The sequence below is a fragment of the Ambystoma mexicanum genome, chromosome 7p (genome assembly GCF_040938575.1).
Source record: "Ambystoma mexicanum isolate Mex_15411 chromosome 7p, UKY_AmexF1_1, whole genome shotgun sequence".
Classification (NCBI taxonomy): Eukaryota; Metazoa; Chordata; class Amphibia; order Caudata; family Ambystomatidae; genus Ambystoma; species Ambystoma mexicanum.
This window is the reverse complement of record NC_090939.1, coordinates 767862581-767876867: the sequence shown is the minus strand read 5'-3', so window position 1 is coordinate 767876867 and position 14287 is coordinate 767862581.

Sequence of the window (14287 nt, the reverse complement as noted above, 5' to 3'; positions counted from 1 at the left end):
TGGCCGGCACCAGGGCCATGTCGTTATCAAAGTATTCTGGACGTACTAAAGCTAACATCATCCGCTGCGGTATCTCCCGCCTGATCATTTTGACCCAAAATATTAGACTCACTTCCATCCGCGTCTCTTCTAGGTTGGGGTGTTCTTTGAACAGATCGTCATCGGTGACGTCAGTCACTCGATACCCTTCTTCGATGGCGACAATCACAGACCATGTTCTGCCCTCATCGCCACATCCCTCAACCAATACCACTTTTCCTCGCACGGCGGCAGAGTGTATCATTAAGGGAAATACTTGTCCCTTCTCTTCGTGCATGGGTATTCTTGGTCTGAATAGAAACTCATCTGGAGTTCTCATAGTTTTGTCTGCGAGGCCTAGCAACCCCACTATAAGCACTCATACGCCATATGAGAACACCTCTGGTTCCAGTGGTATGGCTCTCATGGCTGCACGTCCGGAGTATGCTCTAATCATTTTGCACACATTTGAATAATGCATTCCTGGGGTGGAGCGCACTATGCCATCCTCAGTGAATGAGATGGTCATATTCAACTTTGTCATCACGTCCCGACCCATGATATTTACTGGGGACAGGTGCGAATACAATAAAGGTACATTCACGTCACACTCTCCCACGGAGTCTGGGAGTGCATCAGTAAAGGGAACTCTGCTATGAGCTCCAGTAAATCTCTGGGTATCTATTGCCTCGCCGGTCAAGGAGAACTTGCCTTCTCGTATGCACAAGCGTGTTGCACCCGTGTCAACTAAGAAGGAATATTCTTTCCCCCTATGGTGACATTTACCCTAGGTTCCCTGTTAGGGTCTGGTGTCACTGATAGGATAGAACACATCAGAGTTCCCTGTGAGCCATCCTATTTCATATACAGGTTCGATCCATTGTATACCTGTGGGTTTCCCCCACCTGAATTAGTGCCCTGAGACACTTGCGGCGGGGTCTGCTGGTGTTGCCCTTGTGGTACATTCCCCATGTTCAGTGGTTGGACCACTTGCTGTGCACCTTGCTGCAAGCCAGCTGCCTGCTGCTGCATGGTATAGTTTTGTGCATTGCCCTGTTGTGGGGTAGCAGGTTGATTCTCCATGCCTGGCCCCATCCCTTGCTTGTTCTGCCACATGCCTTGGCTTCTGCACATGCGCACCACATGTCCTGTCACTCCACATAGCCAGCACACTGGCGGTGTTTGGGCCATCTGTCTATCTGACATAGTTGGACTGCCCATTGGTGCGCTCTGGATACCACCTTGAACATTTTGAAAACCTCCTTGGTTACCTCTAAAGCCTCCCTGATGTCTCTGCCATCCTCTTCCTTCAAATCCCCTTCTTCTTGGGTAATATCCTGCGTTACCCTGATTGGTCTGTGGCAGGTTATTTGCACGTTGTGCATTTGATTCGGCTGGGCTTGTCAGCATGGCTCCTTCGAGAGCATACTTTGAGAGCTTCCTTTGCACTAGCTTTGCCTCCTCTCCCTTACGTGTTGCCTCTTTCTTCCGATTCTTTTCTTGCAACAATCTACAATAATGGGCAATCGTCAACTGGATTTCGGCCCATGATTTAGCTTCTACTCCTACTAATTTTTTTAGCTGTTTCTGCACTGGTTCAGGCAACCCTTAGCACAATACGTGGTAGAATACAGGGATAGATTTTGTCCAAGACTCATGCATTTCGAGCACCCACGTGTCTTGAAAATTCTGGATATAAAGCAAAGGATACTCTGACTCCTTCATTTTTCGAGTCATTATAGCTCCCATATCAGATGTGTCTGGATATAGCGTACGCAGCGCTTTCCACACTGCTGCTCTACAGTTGTTAAATGGCGCTCCGTCATGGGAGGTGTTAGTTATGGTTACCCTGGGGTATCCTGCCCTTTTCCACAAGTCGTCTGCTCTTTCACCAAATACTGCAATTAGAAGACCCTTAATGTCCCCTATGGCTAGGGCGATGCCCCCCGTCATTTTCTGTAGCTCATGTATCCACTTCCCGGATCCCGAGGTCAGCATTGGAAGCTTATTTTTAAGATTCTCTCGGTCCATTTGTGGCCATGGAATATACTGCGGTCTTGATCCCCCTTTTCTAAAAGAGGGAATTGGAATGCACAATCCTCCTTTTCCTTCTCTATCCCTCCTCGGTCTCTTGCCTGGGCGGCGTTCCCCCCTTGCCTTCTTCCTGGCAATGCCCTTAGCCTATCTGTATAGGCAGGTACTGACGCCCCCCCCTTCGACCGTGGGGTGTCTCTTCATGTCGGCTGGACTGTCCAGCGGACTTCGGTGTCCTATCTATGGACCCGCTTGCATCTGACCATCGTATCTCTCGGTTTCATGGGTTCTGCTTTTCGCACCGCCTCCCTTCGTCATACGCCACTTCCTCTGCATCTCCATCAGAGCCTGACTCTGAATACTCCCAGTTTACACAGCTTCTTGCATCAACTTCATTCTGCCCAACTTCTATTCTATCTAGGGAACGTCCCCTATTCCCATTACTTTGGGTGACATCCTCAGTGTCATATAGCTGAGTGCTCTCTAAGCGCTCATCTTCCCTTCCCTCTTGGGAGATTCGTTCTAGTCCCATCTCATCATATATTTTATCAATCGCTTTCCCGATGCTTCTGGTGTCGAAGTCATCATCAATAATTGTCCCGCTTGCACCTGGTACCGCATCGCTTGCAGGGAAGAACTCTTCTATGTCTTCCCAGTCTACAACAGGATTGGGTTTTTTCACTTCCCGTTGCAAATATTCTAAATCTTGTGCCCTTTGCCTGCGTTTACGTTCTGCTTCCTCATCCATTTCTCTTCGCTTCTTCGCTTCCTTTCTAGCCTTATAAACTTCCCTCATCTGTTCATCTCTACGTTCCTTTGTCCTTCTATTTTCCACGTCTTCTCTCTTTTTTACCTTTCTTTCGTGCACTCTTTTCTCTTCCTCTAACATAAGCATGTTCTGCCTGTACTCTTCATAGGCTGCATATTGCGGGCGATTGAGCGGTATACCTTGCTCTTTGCGATATAGTTGTTCTTGCCGCAACCTATCCTTCTTTCTTGCCCTTTCGTTTCTTATGTCCACTTCTTTTTCCCTTTCCTTTCTTTGCGCCTCATCAGACCGTTCACTCGGCCTTGCACCATCACTTCTTTTTCCATCTAACTTCAACAGTATCTGCCCTCCCATCCATTCGTCCTTTGTACATGTTAACTCATTGGTTCCTTTCTGCTTCTTTCCCTCTCTCTCCCTATCTAGAGGTGCACTCGTTTGTGCCTGGTCCTTCCTTTCCTCACCTCGCCTCTCTTTTCCCCATGGGACTGTGGAGGCCGAGTCAATTTCCTGTTCCTTCTCTTTCGTCTAGTCACTGCTACATGCAGGTGACTCATATGCATGGTTGCTATAACCTGTGGCTGCCTTAAGGTCCCACAGTGGGAAAAGACCCTCCTACTTACTTCCCTTAACAACTAGTTCCGACGGGGCAGGTGGCGCGGTAGGCATCTCACCCCCCTCCGTACATACATTTAATATCCAGTCTGCGGGGGATTCTTCTTCTTTTGCTTGTTCAAACATTTTCCAAAGCTCGAGAACAGCGAGGCGTCTTTGAAGCTTCTTCCCGCTATATGTGGCATGTAGGAAGGTGGTCATGTGCTGTAAAAAAGCCTTTGACAATGACCCATTTTGGGGCCACGGCATAAACATTTTATTTGCGGTGCCCTTAACCCACTCCTGGCTATGTTTCTTCAATTCTGTTGTGTGCTTTGACAACTGCTTGCATAAGTGTGCAAGCGGGGTAACTTCCTCCATTCTTAGTTTTGTCATCAACAATGTTCATAGAGTTTTTCAACTTTATGCTATTATGAGCAAGCACCACATACACGAGCTCCAATCCAATTTTCCCGCAAAATTTTATACCAACAGTTTTAATCAAAACACATAAATTCAGTGGCGATTCCCTCTCATTTACAGAATCGCGTGAAGCAAAAATACATTGCCATCAATTAATAACACAATAATTCCACATTCAGCATACACAGGACATATAGGACAGACGCTTGACAGACTAGATGGACACCAGCTGGTCATACGTATACCTGCCTTCTATTTGTTACCCCGTCGTGGGATTTGAACTAACCCCTTTATGATGCCTTTAAACGTCATCGTAGCCTAACTTCCCCGCTCTGTGGGCTCTGGGTTCAAGTTCCTTCTGACCACTTTTTAAAGCGCAGGAACAAGGCAAATTTTACAGTTTTCTCTCGGGTGTCCCCCCGGTATTCCTTACAGTTTTAATTTCAGGTGCCCCCCTAATTTACAGTTTTTCTCTCGGGTACCCCCTGGTATTCCTTACAGTTTTAATCTCAGGTGCCCCCCTGATTTACAGTTTTTCTCTCGGGTGCCCCCAGGTATCCTTTACGTTTTACTTTCAGGTACCCCCCTTGTACACAGTTTTTCTCTGCTTTTAGCTGCTTTATTTTTTCTCCACTACCCTCCATTACCTTTCCCCTTCTTACTCTAAGGCCTATAAGACTTTTGCCAGGATAAAGAGTTTTTGTTGTTTCACTCACCGATCGCCTCTTTTCCTCTCTGGAGCTTCAGGATCACTGCCCCTTTTTCTTCCTGCTTTTAGGGTTTTCGTCCGATCCGCTGCCCGTGGGAAAGAGAAGGGTTGTGCTTGGAAAGGCGGGTTCCTTCAGACCCACTGCAGATTTTCTAGAGTTTTACACTATCATTGTCCACGGGGAGCTTCTCAGTTTGTTCAGCTGGAATGGCGAAAGGAATTGTGTTGTAACCGAAGGCCCAGAGTTACTTTGTGCCGTTTTTTTAACGGTGTCTTACAACTATATTAATCGATTATCACTAATCAATGGCCGAAACCATCCTCTGCTACCAATTGTTGACGAGGAGAGGAAATTACTGGCCGGCCCATTGGTCAGTACTCACCCACGAAAACTAGTAATACAAGATAGCTGCACCATGCAGGACAGAGTGCAGGATTCACATACTCCAGCAAGGTTCAATAATCAGGACTCAATAAATTGGCAAAGAGAAATCTGTTTAATGATACATACATCAGCTTATGGAAATCAGCAGCATCATGAACACCTGCCTCACCCCGACTTCCTCGAACATTAGTCAAACAGCCTCTTTTATGGGCAAAATCTGTCATCATTGACGTCTAATTCTACAAAAAATTATCATGCAATACAATTGGTTGGGAAAGGTAACTTAAGTATAGGTGCTATATCTGTATATGGAAATAATGCAAGTGGATTGGATAACTCTTATCGGGTGGGTGTCTACGCCCTTCCCTCTACACCACACATGATTGACATCACTACAAGTGCGACGTCTCATTGGTTACAGTGTCTATAGGATCCTAGATTACATGGTCCCTTGTGATTGGGCAAGTTACACCCCTAAACATAAATCTCCATTTTAATTAGCAGCTTTAGAGTAGACACCCAGGTGCCTAGTGTCCCAAGATTCACCCTTCCTCCCTTCCATCAATCAGTGTTTTAGAGCTGCGTGTCAATTAGTTGGCTGGGTATGGTCTCAGATCTGTAGTCTCTTATCAGGAAAAGTTATGGCACCCTCTGGTTCTGGATGACATCAGGCGGTGGTACATCTTTGCGCCTGTCTGGTCACGTGTTGGTTCACTGTGAATCTGCTTCAGTTTCTAACCTTTTGTGCATTTAATTCTGTGTGCACTCGGCCACCTGCATGGGCCTCTCTTATTTTGACATTCACGGGCGGGCTGGTATTCTCTGTAGTTAGAGTCTCGCGAGCTCATGCTCACCTCCACTTCTCTGGTTGACCTCGATCTCCCTGGCATAAGCCTCTCTTTGTTGAGTTTTGATTCCGCTCCATCTCTGGTCTATGCTGGGTTTCTAAACTTGGCCTGTCAGGCCTTAGGCCGCCTGGGTACATTTCTGCTTTCACAAAATGGAGTTGCACGTGTACATTGTGCAGTATTGAGGTAGATATATCGTTGGCGCTTGCCGCTCTACTCGTCTACTAGGCATTGCAAGCAGTATCGATTTCTTGGCCTCTTGCATTTCAAGCTTATTTACACACATTCAGCAGGGCGGTTGCTTCCATCTTGTCTTATGGCACCATTCTCTTACGTTTTAACAGTGTCTCTCCCCTGCATTCATTATCATTATCCTTGCAGTTACTAGTACTGGCATTTGTGATTTCAGTAGCCAAGTCTGTTTGTTCTAGGGGCTACTCGGGCCCTTGTTTTTTTTTCCATTAGCCTTCCATTAAGGCTTTAGGATTCTCCTCGTGGACCGTGTGCAGGTATTCCTCATTTCGTATCAGTGGCTGGTATGGCTGTCTGATAGGGTATTGTGCTGCCCAGGGTTGTCGCTTTATGGCTGCTTCAACCGGTATTGATCTCCTTACGTACAAGGGGCAGAGTCCCAGTGCGGCTCTCTGTTGGTTCATTTGCTCCTCATACGTCACGTACCATGGCGAGTACCTTACTGGCAACTCACAATGGGGGGCAGGGTTGCAGGTCATATCTGGGACCTCCTCTACACTCCCCCCTCTGGTCGGTTCATCGACCACTCCAGCTTCCTCTTTTATATTCAGTTTCTTTGATTCCTCAGCTTCTTGCTCATCGTCTCCTGGGTTTACAAAAGACGGCGTGAACGTATGCAATTTTGGTGTCCATATCTTTATCACCCCTTTCAAGCTTCCTGCTGTTCTCACATGCTCATCTTTTTTTCCAGGTCACCAACTGGCATTGTCCATTTGGACTGCAGTGAATCCATTTACCTTTGTACCTTCTTCGTTTCTTGGGATAAGTGAATTTTGTTCCTTCTGGTGCAAATTCACTGGCCTTCACAAAGTCCTTTATTTCCTCATCTGTCAGGTCTCTGGGCTTCCAGCCTGGCTCGACATTGACCATAATGTTCATCCCAATGGCCTTCTTTGCTGTTTTCTGGCACTGTGTGATGATTATCTTGATAACACAGACTCCTATCAGCACCATTGCTAGCAAAGCTCCCAGGAACTTGAATATATCTGCCATCCATTGCGGGACCCATGAGAATAGGTTCCCAAACCAGCTGTCATCGTCCACTTCATCTGTCTCATCAGTCATCTGGTTTTTCAGGGTTGTTAACATGTCTATGGCCTCTGTGAGGGTTCCATTTTCTTCGTCGTGTGATGGTGTAAATGTGCAACATGATTCTTCAATTTTTGCGCAAACACCTCCATCCATTGCGGTGATCATGTCAAGCACATATCTGTTCTGGAGGGTCATCAGTCTGACTGCTCTCATCTCTTCTTTGATCGCATTGAATCCTTTTATTGTGGTGTTGATGGTCTGCAGTAACTCCCATCTCGTTATCTGCAACCACGTGGTGTTTGCACCAACTTGGATATGCGGCAAGAGTATTGCTGTAAATACTGATGAAGTTAGGCTGAACAGCCTGTGTTCGTAGGGAATGGCGTAAAATGCATCTTCTGATTTGGTGGAGAAGTAATTCTCTCTCTTCATCCTTGACATTATTCCCACAGACCTTCTTTTCCTCAGGTGAGCATCCGCTTTGGGGAAACTGTCCAAATTCAGTCCATTTTTTGGAATCACTAATGCTGGAACGTGAACGTTCACCAGTTTGCATATGCCTCCCACTTCCTCGGTAGCCTTATGTATGCCTTGGATCCACATGCCCAGTAATGGTCCAATAAGACTCTGGTTCCTTGCATCATCCTTGGGGCTTCATATATTTGTTCACAGTTCTGATTCTCCCACATTTTCCTTGTGCCATTGCTTCTAAAGCATAGTTTCGGGTTTTCAAGTGGTACTATCTGCAAGGGTCCTTCTCTGTCTTCGACCCATGTCAGCAGCTTTACCAATTTTGGCCACAATGGTCTGCATAGTCGCTGTGAGATCTCTAGTGCTTCTTTGCAGGCTCCAAGGACCATCCAAGCTCAGCAGATTACTACTCCTTCTTCCCATCTGTCTGGGGAGACTATTAATCCCCAGATCTGCATTTGTCCTCGGTTCTTCCATATTTGAGCTTCTTCTGCCATTTTCCCTTGGATGTTCCGTCTTTAGTTTATTTCCCACCTTATTCCTGATCCCTTGACGTTAGGGTTTTCATATCTAATCACATGATTCTTGGTGTGCACCCTGTTTCTTGTTTTGATGTCCTGGACATATCCGTCTTCATCGGGATAGTCCTTTTCGTTGGCCCATATCAGTGAGGCATCTTTTCCCATAAATTGTCCTCTGGTGTTTCACATTGCCACAAGTGACATGCAGTGGGCTGTGGGGACATCGATCTCTACAGCCATAAAGATCTTGGATTTTCCCGTGCTGTATGGCAGCAGCGCACAGACAAAGCACTCTCCTTCTGACTGCCTATGTCCTACTTCCTTCATGTGCTGGTACCATATGTTGTTTCCAAGATGGGCTGTGCTGTCCAAGTAATCGTTTAACTATTTATCGGCCTTAGCGCTGCGTTTGAGGTCATTCCAACGCTTCTTGCACTCAGCAGCTGTGCGCACCTCATGGCCAAATGCACTCACATTATCCGCGACATGCTTCCAGTGGGTATTCCGATGGGCAGACGTAGTTTGACAATTCGGCCCCACTAGCATGTCACATATGTGGGCATGCACGTAGTCCACAAGAGATCCAGTTCATGTTTGCAGAAAGGCTTCTTCCTTGACGTGCAGGAGGCCGTGGCTGTGTCTGGGGTCCCAGCCTGTGCTGCAGATGCAACCTTCCTCCTCTTGTATGGTGGTGCGGACCCTGGCTGGCGAATGCCGCCCTGATCAGTATGGCCAGTGGGACCGGTGGATTGAAACAAGGGAGTGGCAGGCTGAAGGATGACCGAAGGCCTGACTTGTGTCAGCGGCTGCTGGGTGCCCTGGAATGGACCCTGCACAGCAACATCCGCTCTGCCAGGGTCATTGACCGCGACTGTCCTGGTTGGTAGACTCACAACCGGGGTGTTGTTGGCTGCATCTGCCCCTGCACTTGCCAACACCTGGCTGGTCGGGCAGCAGATGACATTTCTGCCCAGGGACATGTGTCTCGGTCAGGGCAGCCCTGCATGCACCTATGGTGTTCCTCCTGACCTGCTGGAAATCTTCCAGTGACTCTTCAAGTGCCAACACAGCCTGCGCTGGTAGACCCTGAGCCTGGGTGGTGGTGTCCACAGCTGCACCTGCAGCTACCACTACCCTTGGGCTCATGGCAGTCGATGAAACGGACTGCCGGGTCACACGGGCGCCAGTGCCAGATGCAAGAACTGCATCTACTGGAAACACAGGGGGTGGTGGCATGACTGCACCGACACGTGGCACAACATCGTGCCCAAGTGGGGCACCCCTGCCTCTTCCCCCTCTGCAGCCACCCTGGACACCCTGGAGTCCCCCTACTCCCTGGTCACCCCAGCCACGTCCCTGACCACGCCCGCCAAGAGGAGTACACCCAGCTCAGGTGCCCCTCACCTTTGGTGGCCTCCCAACCATGGCACAGATGGAGTGGTGCCAGCACAGATGGAGGAGTGACAATGGGAGGTGTACACCGCAATTGTCCTGGGCAATTGGGGTGAAGGGGGTGGGGTGCAAGATGTTAACAGCACCCCTGCACCTGCAAGGCTGTATGTGACCCTGGTGATGAAGTGACGGGTCACAAAATGCTCAAGCACCCCAAAACTGCAGTAAAACCGTGCACACAATCCCTGCAGCCTATGTGCGTGGAATTAACCTCCCGCAGTATGCGGTGACACCCAGGAACACGAAAAATGCATACGCGTGGGACACGCAGGCTGCTATGACCTCAAAAACGGGTACGTGACACACAGGGGCACCCGCAGTGGGAAAAATAGTGTGTGCGACTCACCGTCAGACTAGCGCGATGATGAAAAACACGCTTAGCCAATACCCCCGCCAAAAGAAGAGATACGTCCTTGATCCGCTGTGAAGTTGTGATGGCGCGCAAAACAACACGAAGTAGCAACACACACGTCGGTCTCCACGAAAGGCACGTACAGGGAACTGCTGGCCCCGCTCACCTTTAACCCGTGCTGAGGGAAACACCCGCATGCGTCGCTTCACTTACGCGCTTAGGCCCTTTCCTCGAATTACACGCATTCACTCATGGATGTGTGGTTTTTCATGTGCTGATTCACTATGCACCGTGTTGAGGGAAACGCCCATGCGTGCTACGTCACAGACGTGCTTACGCGTTAAGGGCCTGCCCTTGAATTACACGCTGACGTGCAATTTTTTCACATGCCAAATCACTCCGTCTCAAGCTAGCCACGCAACAACACACGGAAGACCACACTCCTGCCCAGAAGGCCATATTCCAGCCCCCCAGAGCCCTGAGCACGCTCCCACCTGCCATCTGCTGCTGTCTGCCTGCCTGCTGCCCACATGCCCTGCTATTTGGTGCCTGCACGTCAGCCAGGGGTGCAGTTGCTGTGACCACCCCTGCTGGAACTGAAGACTCCCGACTGGGATACCATCGCTCCACAGCCCAGCCCCAGGACCCAGTTGCCCACCCACACCTGCCTCTGGGGTTGCCATGTCGGACGCTACACCATCTGGCACCACTGGCAAACCCCAGGCAGAGAGGCAGAGGGCCACCAGCTTCAGTGCCCGGGAAGTTGGTGTCCTGGTGGAGCAAGTTCTGGGGCAGTATGATGCCCTCTTTGTAAGTTTGCGCGCCGACAAAGAAGGACGGAAGAGGATCTCGATGGACATTGTGCCTGCTATCAACGAGGAGGGGGTGGCAGTCCGCGAGATCAAACATGTCCGGAAGCACTGGGACGACTTCAGGTCCAGGACCCTCAACAAGGCCCGGCGCCTCTTGAAGGCAGCGGATGCCAAGGGGTGCCGGGTCCACCTGACCGACAACCATATGGTGATCCTGGAACGCATACACCCAGCGCTCCACGTCCAGGTCCTTGAGGGGCAGACCCATCTGGAGTCGAGCGGTAAGTGTACATGCATACTGATCGGACGCTGTGCGTGTTGTGGTGTGCCAGGAGTGTGCAGGTTGCACAAATGTCTTTGTAGGGACATGTATGGCTGCGTATGTACAGGGAGGTGAACCTGCCACATGTGATTCCTATCAAGTGTGAGACACATCGATGGTGTATGTGTTGGTAAGCATGCTGTGCAAATGTATGTGTGGGTGCACACGTAATGAATTATGAGCATGTACTGTGGCATGGTTGTGGTGTCACACATGGATGCTGGTTCATGCTGCATGTATCTGCACTATGCACATGTGCATGTGGGTGTATTTGACAAGTGTGCAACTGTGATGCAACATGGATGCATGTGACACTGACATGTAGAAGGCTGAATGCGAGATGTGACATGGATGGCGATCTCATCACTGCGACAGTTGGTGGAGATGTACACATGCATGTAAGTCTGGTGGCGTGTGTGCATGTGTTGTGCACTCCCCGTGTTTCATGTGACGTCAGGCTCACCTTCGGCTGCTCGTGCTGTTGTTTGCATATGGACGGTGCTACCTGGTGCAATATTCCTGTTGATTTGCTCATGTGTGTGAGTTGAAATGACATGTGTGTTGGGGAGTGTGATGACATGTCTGTAGTTTTACACTGCCACTCATGTGCAACTGTCATGTGTGTATCAGTCCATTGTACAGTGCCCTGATGCCTGTGTTCTATCTCTCCATGTCTGCAGCGTCAACTGATGGAGAGGGCGGAGAGGGTGCTGTGGAGCAAAGCGGCAAGGATTGCACCACCAGCCGGAGACGGAAGGCCCGGCTCCCCTCCCACCTTGTCATCTCGTCGGGGAGTGAGGAGTCTGGTGCCGCATCCCAGGCCACAGCTGCCGAGGGTATGTCCAAGAGGCGGAGGTCGGAGGTGGACTCCTCGGCAGCAGAAGGGGCAGCTGAGACCCCACAGGGGCCGACGGAGGAAGATGGCATAGAGTCATCCAGGTTGGTGGGGGGTTTGGTGGACGAGGAGTCCGTGGAAGGGACATACACAGGGTCTGGAGGTGGGGATTCCACTGGTGCTAGTGGTGCAGTGCAGGGGCAGGGGCAGGAACAGGAGGCAGCACAGGCCACCGCGGAGGTGCCTGTGTGTAATCCTGTCTCCGATCCTGTGACTGCATCATCCTGCACCAGCAGGGATGCCTACGTCCAGACCCGTTTTCAGGGAGGGGATGAGCGCACAACAACTGGCCTTCCTCTCCCTGCGGACATGGCAATCTGGGACCGGGTTGAGCCTCTCCTGTCTGGGATGGCGTTGCGACAAAGGGGGATGCAAGTTGACCTGCAGTGTATTCGTGAAGACACGGCACGTCATCTCGGATGCCTCGTTGACCGCGTTGACCTACTGGGACAGGTCACCAGGGCTGGATTCCTCCGTATGCTGGACCTTATTCTGACCCCCTCCTCACCTGAACCCCCTATGCGCCAGTCGTCCTCCATACCATCTTCCCACCCATGTATCACCTGGGTACCCTGTGGAGCTGCCTCTGACCCAGCGGCCAGGCTGGTGGAGGACACATCCCTGCCACAGTTGGGAGTCGGACATCCAGCAGGGGTGGCCACCACGACAACTGCACCCCAGCCGGAGTAGGACGTGCAGGCAGCAAGAGCCAGGGCACAGGCACAGCAGCAGCAGCAGCAACAAGGTGGGAGCGATAATGGCTCGGGGCCATCAACATAGGAGGGGCAGGCATCGGTCACAGGGCAGGAGGACCCAGGATTGGAAGGGTCTTCCGTGTGGCAGTGGTTTGGCCAGGCCATAGGTGCGGAACGGCGGCGGGCAGAAGAGGCACGGCTCACAATGGTCAAGGCGGAAAACTCCATGCAGAGGGCACTGAGGGGGGCCAAGTGCCTCAAGGCTATTCGCAGGGAATTGGAGTCCAACATGGCATCGTCCCTGCAAACCCTCGGGCCATGGAAGAGGACTGCATCCAGGACATTGAGCAGGAGTTCTATGATGCCCTGGCCTGGGACATCGTAAAGTGAGCCGTTTGACTAGCCTGCCGCCATTGCAAATAGTTTTTAGTGTTAGGTTTCATTTTGGTTTTGCTTTATTTTGGGGTGATTGGACTATGTCCCACACTTTTGTATATAGTTATTTCTTAGGTAGTTTCTTTGATATGTTTCATTTCTTTTGTTGGGCTCATGGACCCTTTGAAAATTGCTTGTACATAGTTGGACATTGGATTTATGTGTACATTTTCTTTGGATGTCACCATGGAGCAATGGAATTTGATTTTTATGTTTCCTTTGGATTTGTTTTGGTGGACAGAGTTTGGACCATTTTTCTTTAGGATTTCTTTGGATTGGATCTACATTTCATTTTTCATATTTTTGGACCTGCATTTCATTTCATGTTTGTATTATTTTTTTGGCTTTCATTTCATTACATTGATTTTGTTCATAATACATTTTGATATTTTAATTCCATGTGTTGGATTCGCTCATTGGGTTCATGCATGTCAAAATGTCGGTTTACACGATTTATGGCAAACAGTGTGTGTGTGTGTGTGACGGACATGTGTTGATGTACATGGTTGACTTTTGATTTGTGTCCTGACATAGGCATGTCGGTGTGGGGTGGATTGGTGAAATCATTGCATGTCAAGACTGGGGTGGCGTGCTGTGGTATTTTGGTGCACATGAGGCCCATGATTGTGCAGCTTCCTGTCGTGTTGCAGGGGGACATGAGTCGGGGCCTGACCCTCCATGCTGGGTGGGTGGGGGTGCTGGGGGACATGAGTCGGGCCTGCTGGCAGGTGCCCCTCAATGCTTGGTGGATGGGGGTGTTGGGGGACATGAGTCGGGGCCTGCTGGCAAGTGCCCGTCAATGCTGGGGGTGGGGGTTCTGGGGGGCATGAGTCAGTGCTCACTTGTGCGTGGTGACATGTGGGCTGGCTGGGGGGCTTTGCCAGGGTGGATGGGCTGCCTGTGGGGCATGGCCAGGGGTGCAGTGTGTACCCCTGTGTTGGGGTCTGCCTGCAGGCCCTGGGGAGGGGGGAGAGGGCACACCTGGGAGGACACACACTGCCAATTCGTTGGGGCAAACCCATAATACACGTACCACCCACTCGCACAAGGCCAATCGTGTGTAAAACTTCCAGCGCACCCCAGAAATACACGTACCCTGCTCTCACAGGGCCAATCGCGTGTGAAACTTCCTGCACACCCCCGAAATACACGTACCCTGCTCGCACAGGGCCAATCGCGTGTGAAACTTCCTGCGCACCCCAGAAATACACGTACCCCACTTGCACAAGGCCAATCGCTTGTGAAACTTCCCGCGCACCCCAGAAATACAC